We start from the raw sequence: 13,984 nt of genomic DNA, 5'->3' as shown, positions 1-13,984 counted from the left end.
GAATTATGTCTTTCTAACGAAGAAAAATATTTCTTTGCGGGTAATTACTTCTTGGATGTCAGAAAAACAGGTAAATTAAGAAAAAGAAAAAAAAGGAAAAAATTTTTTAGAATTGAAAATGAATATTCGTTAAAGAATTCCTATATATTATTTTCGAGAATGTATCTATTTATCCGGAAAAATTAAACTATACGATACGGTGCTATATTGAATCTTTAGACTCATAATATGAGTTATAAATACTATGTAGGTTTATGATTCAAAATGGAATCCTTCGGTAGGAAATGGTTAAATACAATAAATATTTCTGTCCATTTCAGAACATAGTGAGAAAGATGAACAGGTATCAAAAGTATTGTTCAATTAACTTCAGGCGATAAAAAAAGTAACTTCTTTTGTCTACTATATATTGTTTCGAAACTTAAAATATGTTAATATTAATTACTTCCATTGTTTTTTGTGATTTTGGCAGATCAGTGAATCTTACATTACTTTAAGTTTGGTATGTGCACAAGAATATTTATTAGACTTCTAATATTTTCAAGAAACTCTGTCAACTTCTCTGTTCTACTTCTTTAATATGTGTATAATATTATTTTTCGTATATTACACCTATGGAAATAATTCATGGAGTAATCATGTTAATCCATGTGATTGAGTGTTTACAGCCAAACTTTTAAATCATCTTTTGAATGAAGGTATTTCTTTCTACATTTAATTTCTTCGTTAAACAAATTTATGTCAGTGTATATAACTACATTCGTTAAAAGTAGAATAAATGATAAATGTTTCGAAAATCATCGTTGAAGATGTTAATTTCGAATTCGGAAAAAATTTATCATTATGATATGATTTTAATAAAACGTTATTTGATGTATTGCAAATATAAAAGTTGTAATTTCATCATTACATAACGATGATTCAACGCGTATTTGCACGTACAAAATAAAAAACAGTTTATTACGTATACCGCGTATACTTTACTATCCACACGTCTCAGATGAGTTACAACAATGCAAACACAATGTACGATTGCCACAAATTAAGGCGACTATAAAACCTCGTTAAATTAATCGTGATATTTTCATCTTATCTGAGTGAGGAAGTTTCGTTCGCGCGAATGGCATCCATCCACAAAACATAAATGTACACAAAATGGTGACTAATCGGGAGTATCTTGTCAAAAAATAATAAAATGGGTGTCATAATTTCAAAGAATATTAAACATCGCTTGCAAATATCTTTCACTCTTCAAAGCACTGTGTGATTGTGATTTGATAATTCTTCAACGATATTCAGTGAGGTAATCTTATATACAGAATGCTTCCAAAATACATTTCGAAGTTTAAATAGTTAACAAAGCTTGACAAAAGAATCACTGGAATCTGAATAAATACAGAACACTAAATCAATCATTTTTGATAGATATATTCAATGTTTTATTTCGTGAGTTCAGAGACGACTGCGTAATTATATGTGTGTACTATCACACTAAAAAAGAAACACTCTATACATAATGAATTACAATAAAAAATGGTCAAAACATTTATTTAAGTATCCCCTTGGCCAAAGTTCAGGCCAACTAAATAGCCGACCGATATTTCTATATTCCTGAAACGTGTCCTTTCCAAACACTGTTATCCATTGGAAAACACTTCAATTTTGCAAAAGACTTGTCTTCATCATGATACAAAGAAAATTGAATGATCTCAGTCACATCAGTATATTCCAACCAACCATTTATTTCCCACTAAATCAGATAAGTTATACACACACTTCCCACTCATACGCATTAGGACATGTGCTATACATGAAGAAAATGCAACATTTCATAATAGCTTACATACTTCGCATTACATTTGTTGCCTCATATTACTATAAACGTAGCTCATACAGCTTTGATGTTCTCTGCACAAAACAACTTCAGAATATTCAATAATTCAAAAATTTGTTTACATGTGAAAGTTTGGTAAGGGGAAAAAACAAGGAATATCCATTTTTAATAATTTTGAACTGTCAAATCACAAAGGCTTACGAAGTATAAATATCTACATAAAATAAATAACATTAAAGATTCCGTATACTCGTTAAAAACAGTGATGAACTAAAGTATTAGTTCAAATGATAATAAATATAATTACTAATGCAAATGCATTAGTAAATACAACGTATTAGTAACTAATTTTCTTAATAAAACTGTTTTGTGACATTCCGTGTTTCTTCCCCTCAACCTTCACATATACTTTCAAATTCAACAAACGTCCTAATATTTACGAACGGGACTGTACTTGCAACTACTCACACAACGTACCATCATCCTCGAGTAATTCCCAGAAATATCATAATATCCACCGAGAAATTTCCCGACGAAAAAAAGGAAGAAACAGCCCCTATCCCTCTCCAGCTCGTCCAAGTGTAAATCCTCCCCTCTTTCGATTTCCGTGAAGTCAGTGAAATTGAAGCCCCAATACTCAACCGGAAAGGTAGTCTGTATCTCCCCGGGTCCCCCCCTGAGTAACATAATCCCCGCACTAAACTTCTTTCTCAACGTTCCACGCAACCACGTCAAAAAAAAAACACGTATCGTGAGACTGAGAAAACGGCAACGGCGGGGGGGCGGGTGGTGGTAGTGGTGACGGAGGTACAGGCATGGGGCGGAGAGGGACGGAGAAACGAGGAGAGAGACTCTGGACATCCAGAGGCAATGGCCCTCTTCAGTAACCGTTGGGTCGAGAGTAGCGGTAGCTACCCACCTAGGCAACCGCCGCCTTCTCCGACCTACCCAGCCGACCCACCGCCTTCCCTTCTCGCTCGTTGAATCTAATTACACCCGCGAAGACCCACCCGCCCGAAGAGGGAGACACGGTTATAGCTAGAGGGACACACAGAACAGGCGAGTGGCCTGGCGAAAGACGAAGGGAGCGAGCGGGACAACGCGGACCGATCGGGGATGAGCGGGCGCGGAAGGACGAAGAAGGAGAGAGAGACCGACCACGCGAGAGGAGAGTGGAGAGAGTCGTTGCCAGGCGACGGGGGCCATCTTGGAGGGTTGCAGCCACTAATGGCCTAATGAATTTAATGGAGGCTTCCCGGCATAGAGTAGCAGGAGAACTGAGAAACAGAGGGCCGGAGAATAAGAGAGAGAGAGAGAGAATGAGAGAGGTAGAGAGACCGTGGAACGAGGAGCGAAGAGGACCGAGGGGAAAAAGGAACTCTCTCCTCCTCGACGTCGTCGTTGTCGTTCCACTCCGTCGTCCCGTACGCCTCTAATTCTCCACGGTGGAGTACGGTTCTGACGAGCCGGAAGAAGCAAGAAAGAACGGTCGGAACCGGGAGAAAGAGAAAGCAGTTACCCGACGGTACGTACAGGTTCGGGGACCGAGCGCCGCTAACCGAACCGACACGGCCGAAAGACCGAGACTCTTCGATCTAACTTACGACTCTTGGATTCTCGCAATTAAGGAAAGGGCGAGTGGCTGTCGCGGATGGAACGAACTCACGATCCTGCTACGGAGGCTATGAAATCGGGGTTATCACGCGGTTGACGGGCTTGATAGCGATTTCGAAGCTTTTTGTCGGATAGGACTGTGGTGAAGATTTGGCAATTTTTGGACTTTGCGACTAATGAAACATTCTGGCAAGATAGAGGAGGTGGTCCAAATACAGGCTGGAGTCTAAATGTGGGTTTGTTGAAAGTATAGAGTTCATGTTATGTGCTTCGACATAGCGGGGATAGTGTGAAACTTTGACACAACACAAAAGAAGCTTATTTTAACTCCAGATCATAAAGCAAACATGTGTTAGAGACATTGAAGTGTTACATCTTAAGAAGCTTTGGCAGGTTTGGTAAGAAGTCCTGAAGTAAAAGTGGTAACCCATATTTAGACCACCTATGTTTCTACAAGGTTTAACTCTCGTACGACAGGGTCATTTTAATTATTCTTTGTAATTATATGTAAATGTAACATATAAACTTGACAATATACATAAAATTTTACGTACAATTCCTTCTTGTAGCCCACGTAGAATGGAAATTTCGGTACGGATCAAACTGACTCTGCATTCGTCTACAACGTCAGTCCCAGTCCATTCGCTTTCTGAGGATTAAAGAGATCGAAATGCATAATTATTTATTCGGAAACTGATAGGAAAGTTGTGAAAAAATTTGTGTAAACTGAATGATGGATCATCATTCGAAGATGACGACAACGAAATATATTGTTTTGGTGAATTTTACTGATCACGACATTCCGTAGTTCACGCGTATTTTTTATAACGTTCTTATCAGCCACCGCATACATTATTATGCTTTTCGGATTGCTTAACACCTGTGGAAACATATCCTACGAAAATTTGTTATTGGCCAATTTCTACCATTGTCCTTTACTGATAGTAAGAGCGAAAATTATCTATTTTTCTATTAATATTTTATTGCAATACCTAACGATAACAGTGAAGATTAGTGAAAGTATTCTTTAGGTCCAATAGGTAAATAATTTCTACAATGGACATTTAGTTTCTTCAAAAGCAGCTTCATCAAAGATAATATTTAAAGATTGCACAATTACTAGAATTGTGTGGATTAATTTTTGGAAACTGGACGCAAAGGAAAATTAATTTACCCCGTTAAGGGTTCTAATAAGTTATAAGTGAAAAGAAGATTTAAATAAATGTTCTGAAAGTTTTTGCGACACTTGGATATTCTATAAATGCAAGGAAATCCACAGTCTAAATTAATCACTTATAAAGGGATGGTCACGAAGCAATACACGCAGATTTTTCTGTAACTTTGCTCAATTGTTTCTATGTCCAACCTAAGAATTTTACCTGTACTAGACCCCCCCTTGATCCGGCACTGCTCCAAACACCAAAAAAATTAAATCTGTTCCATATGCAACACTTTTTTCAAATAAATCGGTAGGTACCTACCCAAAGCGTTAATATGAGTATCGTCAACCGTATAAATAAAATAGACTCGAACTTGAAACACGTGCGTTTGTCCAACCCTCGAAAGGGTAGTTTACTCGTCGATAATAAAGCGCATGGTCGACGTCAGATTATTGCGCAGATACGAAATGTAAAGCGACAGTTGTAACACCTCGCCTATCCGCGTGAAGTGTAATGAGAGGCACGGTGTTTCTATCGGTTTAATTGGCTTGGCCGCCTATTTGCGTAGCACTTACGGCCACCTTTCGCGCAATCTCACGCCAGAAATATATACACGTATCGGTAAATATTTAAACGGAAGACGATTACATCTTTCCCGAACGATGGTTTTTAATTTATAGCGTGCACATGTCGGTCTGGCATCGGTAACTAAAAGTCAATCCCAATTGTCCGTTTAAAAGTTAAATATATTTTTATTTACATTCACTGCAAAATTATAATCTGTTATTAAAATAACAGTAAATAATTCTTATGTTGACAGGCAGGAGCAATAATGTACACTTCAGGGTAAACATCCATTGATGCTTTGTTCTCTTGATTTTGTTATTATTAGAATTTGGTTTATTCTAGTCAAATCATTCATGTCTTTTAACCATTAGATTTTTGTCCAGTAGGTTCGACGCTAACTCATTGGGGTGAGTCCCGAGTCTTTTTCGTAGTTGGTGCTGTATCGCTGAAGTTCTTCCTTAATCGTTGGTATCTCTAAATCTCTGTGAATGGCTGCATTTGTAACGTACCAGGGAGCATAATTCATAGATAATGTTTAAAAAATAGTTCAATAGGTTTAATTCATAAATCACTTTGGTCCTTCGATCTACAGATGCTTTGCAATTAATAATAACAAATTCAATATTCTTAATTATTTTCCAACTCAATTTAAATATTTGTATTAATATTGTCATTTAATTATCACTTCATGAATTCCAATGTTTATGGCGAAAATGATGTATGAACTAATCCAATAAAATTGTTAAAAATGTCTCTGAAAAATAAATTACAGTTTACTCTAAGGTTGCAAACAAGAAAATCGAGTTCGTACCTCGACGATCACGGTCATAGTTTCGAAAGTCGTTCGTCGTGTTGGATCGATACAGTTTATAGGCAAAGTTTCATCCGTTGCAACGTCGAACAGTGATTGGCACGGTTGCAAGGTAATTCGAAAATCTTTCCCGGCAGATTCGGATTCGAAGGACGGAAAGAATTAAACGATACGAATACAAAAGTGTCCCGTGAGAAATGGACTCTGTTCGGAAAACCTTAGCCATATCGATTTGTCCTAGAAACGCAGACAAGACACCAAAGTACGTGACGAATGAAGTTCCACTTCTTACCAGCGGAGCACAAGAAAACTGAGGATCGATCTACCCAAAATCCACACCTTCTGAGAACAAACTGGAAAACGTAGGATAATGGATTACGCCTCGTTTGGTGGTTGTGGACACATGGTATTAAGAAATTCGATCATACATTTATAGAATTTATAACATATTTTCTAGGAATTTTGTAACCAGCTCTTTTCTACTTTTTTATAATAAGAAAAATAAGTGATCCTCTTAAAAGTTTCACACATATGTATCTCGTTTTTTTAAAAACGGCGAGTGTGGATGTAAGTACATGTGAAGAATGGTAAGTTTCTGGCTTGTGTTTGTGGGTGAAAAAAAGTCTTGGCTTAAGTATAATCGAAATAATATTCGGTGAGTTCTTGATTTTTATGTATGTAGAACTATTCTTATACTTGACTAATACATTTTGATAGTCGTCGTAAAAGCTATAGGCGGAATAACGAAATATTGAATAATTTTAATTTTTCCTAGAACCAATGTAAGAGCCTATGTAAATTCTTCAACCAATGTAAAAGTATTTAATTTGTACTATTAAAAGCATTTATTGTTATTAAAAAATGATACTATAACATTAGAATCAAGACATTCATTCTATCCAATCGCTTAAACATACAAAATATGAAATTTTTTGTTTGAGTATAATAATTTCGCCACCCTGTGTACATTTATAACGTACACGGTTGTTTTAAGCTCAGTAAAGTTAAATTTTTAAGTTTATTTACCCAGGCTGTAGTTTTCTGTCGAACCTTATAGAGTCCTTAATAGAGCAAACAAATTTCTATTTGACTCTAATCTCTGTAAGTTAGTCCACACACATTTATGTATATTTGCACAAACGTCCACAATCTAATGATCATACTTAATGATAGATAGAAAACAACCAACACAGAGATCAAATACAAACAACAGATCTGTGATTCTATAGAATTACTGTACGTCATTGTTTGAAGTTGATCGAGAAAAAGTCAATTATTTCATAAAAGTTATTCGCGATAGAATGCATTCCATACCAACAGTATTCAGCAAATCATTAGTACTATGGACACACGAATAATTTTACATGCATAAATAAAGCAAATATGTACAATAAAGCTCAATTTTGACGTCGAAATCAAATTTGAAAATTCATCGTACACACATGCCATCGAACACGACCGAATAGTGTGTCTGACTATCACTGATTACTTCTACTACTGCTAAACGTCGATAGTACTGTAGCAGACTTGAACAAAATGTAATCTAATTACAAAGTCTAAATTGCAATTACATTATAACTTTTATTGTAAATTGAATACACCTAATTACAATGTAATTGTAATTGTAATTGTTTTGCAATTACATTGCAATTACATTGTAATTGTGATTTAGATTTTGTAATTAGATTACATACTCAACTCTGTACTGTAGTATTATTTTCTAACATTTTCAGTGTATCCCAATTCGTAGTTTCTGTCAAGTTTTTGTGAAAAGTTAATGACTTCCCGCCACTATAAATATTTATGAATACCAATGTTATATGAAATATGTATAATGTGGCTATAACAACAAATTTGATATTGGTCATAATTGACCTCCTGTAATCCTGTTAGATTAAAATTTCTGAAGTGTAATTAAAATCGAATCACTTTATACAATTTATTTAACACGTTGACTGCCACAGTGAAAAAGGCTGTACGTAGCCAGACACACTTTATTTTGATTTCTGAGTCATAAATCGTCGAAAATATATGCGTTTACTAAATAGAGGCTTGTTCGTCTTGTTTTAAATTATACTGCGATATTAATTTTTCGCAACAATTCTGTAACGATGTTTAAATAATCCAGCCTCTTTGCAATGTACGTGTCACTCATATTTGGTGTCTAGGTGTTAACATTTCAAACAACACTACTCAAAATATTTCGTAAGTCTAATGTCGTTGAACTCGTTTCCACAGTGATTACATTTAAAATAACAAATCGATGCCCATAATCTTTACACCAGATGAAGGATTTCCACGTATTATTTTTTAAAATACTGCCTTACCTTCGATATCAGATCACTGAAAAAACAACGACTCGTGGTAACAATACATTAGTTTGTAACAAACAGTAATTTATATTAAAATTATTGTACTTTTGATTTGTTAATATGTGGGGGTCGCGGCGTGTAAAAAAGTTATTATCAAAAAAGCTTTAGTATCATACTTCAGTAGTATTGATAAGTAAAATTACCGATGACCTTGACCTTGACATATGTTGTCAAATACACCCACTTGAGTGACCTTTAGAAAGTTTCAGTTATGAAATATTGTTTATTACAATGTTACTACGAGAACAATGTTACCTTTTTCTTGAACTGTCTCCGACCGACTTTGAATGACTTTTTTCTTGAACTTTCTTTAACCAACTCCGAACACTTTTTTTTCTTGAATTGCGTCTAACCAACTCTGAAGCATTGTACTGATCGGAGTTGATTAAAGACAGCTCAAGAAAAAGAGTAACTGTTTTTGATAATAACTCTTGCGAAACATTAAACCAGTTTCTATTTGAAGTAGTGTACCTAAGAATGATTCTGCAGGAGAATTTGTGTTTAGTGTAAAATGCTTTTGTTTACCTTTTTCTTTGAAGTCTATGTTGTTATTTCTTAATTTTGAGAAAAAAAAGAGTATTGTGTTTTTGACTTCAGCGCATCAAAATTGGTAAGAAGGCCAAAACTTCTAAGTAATTACCTACCGAAACATTTTTTGATAATTATTTTTTTACAAACGGCGACCCCCAACTAAAACATTCACAACACTACTCAGGGTGATCACCGTGACAATCTGTTGAAAGATCATCGAAATCAGAGGTGACTACCTTATTGTAGATACATATTTACCGATGATACATTTACACAAATGAAATATTGTGTCAACAAATTCAAACAAATACCAAACTGTGGATTTTATGCATTTATAGCATAGGTTTAGGCTACATACTCAAGAATTCGATAAAATTCAGAGAGGTTTTTATTTTATCTAGAACCAAATAGAATAGGGAACCTGTTGTACCTTGGGTACATTCTCTGTTTCCACTTTTTTTTCAAAAATCCTAAATAATTTACGCACTCTATAGCTTGTATATGTTTTATTGATTAATAGGACACATTAGTTAATTTTTGTGGAATGATTCCAATACATTTTATTAAAATTACAATATATAATATAACTATACTATATAACTATAACAATATAGTATAAACTAGTATTGCTAAATTTGCAAGAAAAGATCCACGAACATTTAAAATTGGACATAGGACCATGGTACAACCATGTCCGAGGACCAACAGCTTCCTCTAATAAATAAACTAAAGAAATCTCTGACTCCAGTTCTTTTAAATTACCCCCAGAAATCTGTATTTACATAAAAATCCGCAGTACCCCCCCCCCCCCCCACTCCTGGGTCAATTAAGTCACCTGACTGTAAACAAAGAAATATCGACTACCAATCAAAACAGTGATTTCCCATACCCAATCCGGGGCTGATCCAGTTCCCTCAGGAGAACGAGACCCGGATAGAAGCAAGTACGTAAAGAATGACGAGTCCCGTCTCCTTCCCCCCACGCCCCTCCCTGGGCGGGGGCAAGAGAGAGAGTCACGGTAAAGATGAGTCGAAAGAGGGAGGGCATTGCATCTGGAAAATAAAGGAAAGTAGCGGGCGGTAATCCAGAGCGCGGGCCAGGGTCTTACCGTGGCTTCTCCGGATGTTTATTGAGTCGGTACGCGCACGCGCTACATGCAACACTATCATCTCATCTCATCTGGCCACGTCTCATCGCCCGTGTACCGGTTCGGCCAACTATTTCTCCGCCCTTGTCTTTTACCTTTTCCCCACTGATTTTTTTCCATCCCCCTTCCCATTGCCCTTTTCATTTCTACCCACGTCCTCCCGTCTATCTGGTTCCCCCTCCCCCCCCCTCCTCCTTCCCATCGTTTCTTCCTTTCCACCATTTGCTGGTATCACCTGTCCTCTCCAGTTCTCCTGTTTCTCACGTTTTACTCTCGCTGGTCTTCTTTTCTTCTGCTTTCTTCACCGTTCCGAACGTTTTCGCCCGATTCGTTGCTACCGTTCTCACCACTCTTGCCACCCCCGTGTTTGTCCTCTATGAAAGCTTCTACAACCCCCTTGCCTCCTCGTCCCCTATCCCAGCGACGTCTCCGTTCAATCCTATCTCATCTGCCGCTGGTTACCCGGGCACACGGATCCTAGCCAGCCACCTTCATTCATTCCCCCGTGAGAGGGGAGAGAGAAATCGAGACCCGGTCGAGTCGATTACCCGTGTCATTTTTATATCAATCGAGGCGGAATCACTGCTTCCGGTAAGCAACGGGACGACGGGTGTATATATGTATATATGAGATTATATTAGAGATTATATAATGCTTTTATTTATTGGGTTCAAGGCAAACGTTTTCGCGTTTTTTGCGGGATGATATTTCACGTAATAAAATTGTGAATTTCGCTTGCGATACTTTTTTTGCGAGGATACGATATATAATTAGCTAGTATATTATCTAACAATCTAAGTAAATGTAGATGTAATTACAACTCCTTAAATCTCAATCACGTGACATATTTTCGATTTAGCCGATTTACCACACATCTAGCAAAAAAATAACGTGACCTCGCAATATTATGGAACAAATTTGTAAAATTCTGAGTTTCTACAATTTCTTGAATTTCTGGAATTTCTAAAATTTTAAATACAGAATATAACCTGACAATAATACGTCACCATTGTCGACGAACGGAATGGTACAAGTGCAGAATTCCTAGCAGTAATCGCAGCAACGAGTCACGACTGTCATTAAAATCTGGGAAAGCAGCGAGTGAAGTATCCACTGAGGGCAGGTGAATGAGTAAATAAAACCGCTTTTACGGTTAGGAGATTAGTCGTCGGATTTTGGTGCAATCGCGACGATTACGCGCCTTATAATATTTTAGTACAGGCGATTAAAGGATTTGCTTCACGAGTGATTCGAGATTTCCCTCGCTCTTCTACTTGCACCTTGGATAACATGCGATTCCTTTCGATTACATATATTACAAGATTCAATTCTTCAATGAATGTACAGGTAACATTTGTTCGAAACACGGAACGTGAACCGAATAGATAATTCTGTACGTAAAAATTACCTATTTTTTATAGACGAAATCTTATCGTATCTGTAAGAAATATCACTGATGTCGACGAAAATGAACGATATTTCGTAAAACTTGCAAAAATAATTTGTAGATCGATTTTAAAAGAGAATTACTTCATCAAAGTTAACGAAGTTCCGCGTATCGTGATTGTTAACTGTTATTGAAATTGTATAATTTTGTTCATACATTTTACAGGTAACCCCCGAATAACACGATTTCGGTCTAGCACGGTTCAAGAATTGTGTAGAATAGTGGAGTTCTGTTAGTTTCTGAACTTAACTTTGGTTTTAGCATGTATGTTTGTATTAGGTGCACAAATTAAATCGTATCCTCCTTTTCGTAGATTCGTTGTTTATTTACAGAAAAAAAAAATACAGTCCACATAGTTTTGAATAAATTCCCTCCATTTTCTAGACATTTATGCCATTCCTCGGATAGTTGACGAATTCCTTGTCGAAAAAATTATGTTTAATTATGGAGGCCACGAATTAATTTGTACACCTAATAAATATATACATACTAGTAGTTCTTAGTTTCGTATAATACGAATGCACATAACACAGCAATCTTTAATAACCTAACCACCGTGTTATACGAGAGAACATGTAAAAATATAAAATTAAGGCAAAAGTTGCCGTAACTCATCTCATCATTGTTCTAATTCATATATTATGTATTTAAATAATCCATCCCATCCATCGATAAAAAATCCTTCTGTTCAACCCAATACATGTAATACTATCACCTAAATAATAAAAAATAAAAATAGCTCGATTAATTTCTTTTCGAATAGATCTGGTGTACATCAGAAACTTATGGGAACTGCCTGGTATCGCGACGAACGTGTTTAACCCGCCGAGAGCGAATTTCAGGTTATGAACACAAACGAAATCTTCGCCGTTTTGTGGAACCTTCCATGCAGTCTCATGATAACTTACACACAAGTTACGATTTCCCTTAAATCATCGTGGGCCAGAGGAACTTCCCTTCGTTAGAAAATAAAAGTTTCGAGCGAAAGTGTTGGAATGTAGGAAAGAGGTTCACGGATGATGAGTGGCGGTGGACGAGCAGAGAAGCCGGAGTGGAGGAATAGGTACCGAGAAATGCGAAGTAGGGTAATTTCGTTGAGGCCTCTAAGTGGTGAGATTAAGTGCTACGTAAATTCTTCCGTCGGCCTGCTTCCTCCCCCATTGGATAAAGAATCGCCGCTTGGTTAGACGCATCGCCCAGCGGAAGGAAAAGTGAAAGTCCTCCTTCGGTGGAAAATGGCAGGGCCACTTTTCTGTAATCTGCCGTTCTGCGGGTACAATTTTTCATCAAACAAGAATATATGCTCCTCCAGGCTGAATACTTCAGTGATGCATTGTACACCACTGCTCGTAACTATTGTACAATGAGTCCTAAGTCACTATAAGTATTCTTACCCCTCCAACGTTGACAACTTAGACGACTGACACCTATTTTGAACATTTTAAACTCCTTGTTGATTGGAATGCATACCGTGTCGATTAAGTTTTCGATTGACGGGAAGTTTATATTAGAAAACAACACATTACATGAGGGGAGGGGGGGAGTTCTGCAGTTTATTCACACGTCTATCATATGCCACCAGAAATGGAAACTTAATGAAACTTTGAAGATCGTACAGAAGATTTGCAAGTCACAGAGAAGGGAATTATTTGCGATGGATAAACTTTTTTATAACTCTAAATAATATTTAAACTTACTTTTACTGAATTTATACAAATATATTTACCTCTATAGCTATTTGAAATATTCCAGCTGTCATAAATTCCAATGTTATTCCTTTCAAAGTCTTACTAACCCTCATATCTTTACGAAATATTCAGTTATTTTTGTTTCAAAGTCACTTATGGAAAGATTTACATGTGTCTTGACCGAAGTGTCGGAAAATTGCTATTTTCCACACCAAGTTTATAGGTCCCATGGTCGAGTCAGGTATGTGTACAGACCCTTCAAGGAAGTCTTAGCCGGCAAAAACATTTCAATTCTGTCTGTGAGACAAACAAAGTGAGGCGTGCATATTTAGTTAGATACGCCTGATACCTGCAAAGGTCGACCACCTTCCGCAATACCCCATCCCTACTCTTTAGACTCTAAAAGGTATCGCGCAGCAGTCGAAAATTTGCAGTCTCTCGTGAACTGTCGAGGTGGTTGGGTGTGTTTCTCACACCCTTCCCCTTTCTTGTTACTAACCCCTTGTGTGTCAAAGATGTTCGGACAACCATTGCCTTCGATATTTATATTCTTCTTTACTGTGTGTTATTTACTGTGATTTATATACTGTGACTTATTTACTGTGCATATTGTTGATATATTTACTGTCTATTTACCTGTTTAATGTAATTTATTAATCTGTTCATTTAACTGAGTTTTACTAATTGTATTCTATGTGTATTGTATAATTAAATTCAATGTTCTAAAAAAATAATAAGGAACAATAAATAATGGTAAAATAATACATTCTCAAAATTTAAAAAGAAACGCACGAAAACTGCAAAATCAAGAAA

The sequence above is a fragment of the Dufourea novaeangliae genome, unplaced genomic scaffold, assembly GCF_001272555.1.
Source record: "Dufourea novaeangliae isolate 0120121106 unplaced genomic scaffold, ASM127255v1 scaffold12, whole genome shotgun sequence".
In the NCBI taxonomy this organism is placed as follows: domain Eukaryota; kingdom Metazoa; phylum Arthropoda; class Insecta; order Hymenoptera; family Halictidae; genus Dufourea; species Dufourea novaeangliae.
This window is presented reverse-complemented; position numbering follows the sequence as displayed.